The sequence below is a fragment of the Beta vulgaris genome, chromosome 7 (genome assembly GCF_026745355.1).
Source record: "Beta vulgaris subsp. vulgaris cultivar EL10 chromosome 7, EL10.2, whole genome shotgun sequence".
Lineage (NCBI taxonomy): Eukaryota > Viridiplantae > Streptophyta > Magnoliopsida > Caryophyllales > Amaranthaceae > Beta > Beta vulgaris.
In genome coordinates, this window is record NC_079208.1 from 31,045,315 (window position 1) to 31,047,580 (window position 2,266).

Here is a 2,266-nt window from a genome sequence, read left to right on the forward strand (position 1 = left end):
ATTGTAAAACTAATTCTGAGCTACTTCCTTCAAAGTAGCTGAAAAATTCTTGCACCAAGTAGCATCGTCTACTGCTTGTACATACATATGATGCTTATAAGCGGAAAGATGATCATCAGGATCTGTCGTTCCATCAAGTTGTCTAATTATAGGGAGTTAAACATTTGCGAAGGGTGGCGCCTCCATGATCCTAGCCGAGAAGGGAGTTCGCCAGTTAATCCGGAGGGGTCCCAACTGCTCTTCAATGGGTATGAACTCCTTTCGAAACTCCTTCAAAACAGGATTAGATGAGGTATTTGATGGGGATGCACATCGATAGACCATCGACTGTACCACTGTTTTTTTCTAACCTTGGACGAAGAAGAGAAGGACCCAGACTTCTTCCTTATGTATGAAAATGTAACTTCAAATGGGGATCTCTCAAACAGGCGTAGACCCCATGGCTGACCGTTGTAATGCAACAACTTTCTTTGCTTCCAGATATAATCGAGCATATGTTTCCATCTGATGCCAATTTGGACACCGATCATCCCAAGACCTAACCACCCGGTTGCAGTCCATCTTCATTCACTGCTCACTAATTGTTGGATGTTTCTCTCTGACTACCCTTCTAGACACTTCTTCACGAGCAGGTCGACTAGGACCTGCAAGAATCTCTTGAGAGCATCCCGGAAGAGGAGATGTGTTGGGAGCAGTCGGTTCTGAATTCACCTAGAAAAATATCATATTGTTCTTTATCTGTTCCTGTACGAGTGCTACCATCTTGGTCTGGAAGTCGTTCACACATTTTCCAGATGAGCAGTAGTTATAGGATGTTCAAGATTTTCCTGAATAATACGTATATGACTTTGATTAGGAATGTTGGATGGAGGCAAATCCCTCCCTCGAGTTGGTCGATCATCATCTGCAGTATCTTCTACTCGAATCTAATAACTGAAATTTTTAGCTACGTTGTACGAGTGACTAGGATTGTTCGTAGGATGGGTTGGTGCGGTTTGGGATGTAAACCAAATCAAATCCTAAATACACGGTTTGACATTTTGTTAACCGAAACTGCACCAGGCTTTAGCCTAAAGCAACCCAAACTGGACCATGCAAAATGGTTTGGTGTTGTGTCGTTTGTAGTTTAACCATATTTTCCTCCGCGATATGAGTTTTGAAATCTAAGAATAAAAAGAATTAGTACAAATTTGTTGATAAATCAAAACATAATTCTCTAAAACCAAATAATAAACGCAAAGAGTCCAAATAAAATAAAAGACTTCATAATTCACAAGCTCCCATTAGCCGATGTAGTTAGATGACATAACAAACAAGCTTTCTATCAAAAATAACAATAAACAAAGGAGAGCAAAAAAATAAGAGGCAACACGCCTCACTACGCCAATAACTAAAATAGATAAACATTCTTTTTTTTAAAAAAAAAGAGAAATTTCCTTAGGTACCCCTGAGGTTTGACGTAATTCTCAAATTACCCCTCACATTTGGAAAATTTTCCAGATACCCCCAAACTTTGACTTTGTGCTCAAAAACCCTTATTATTGACGGAATTCTAACACTGTTAGGGTTTCTTTCTCTTTTTCCTCTCCATCTTCATCTACTTCATCTCTTCTCCCACAATCCTCCATTAATGACATCTTAAACCTTCAATTTTCCCGCTCTCCTTCCACCTACATGCCTCTATCTCTCCTTCCCATCTTCATCTTGTGAATTTCCCCCATTTTTTATGATAGAAAAGTTAATTCTCTCTCCTTGTGAATTTTCCCCAAATTAAAGATGGTTATTGTTGTTGTTCTTATTGTTGAAGCTGCCATGAGAATTTTTGGGTTTGAGAAATGGGTTTTACACACCATTTTCATGGATGTAGTCATAGAAACTTGGCCTAGGTTTTATTTTCTTCTTCTCGGTGTTGGGGAGTTGGGTTTTCTGGGTTTGTCCTTGAATGGTATTCTGAGAACAATAAGGAATGAAGTTAAAGGGGATGTGAAGTTTAGGAGAGAGAGAGATGAAGAAGATAGAGAAGAGGGGTTGAAAAGGGTTGATGGGAGACATGAACATGAAGAGAGATGAAGATAGGAGGAGAGATAAAGGCATATAGGTGGATGAAGAGAGAGAAAATTGAAGGTTTAGGGTGTCATTAATGGATGATGGTGGGAGAAGAGATGAAAAGATGAAGATGGAGAGGAAAAGAGAAAGAAACCCTAACAGCGTTAGAGTTCCGCTAATAGTGAGGGTATTTTGAGCACAAAGTCAAAGTTCGGGGGTA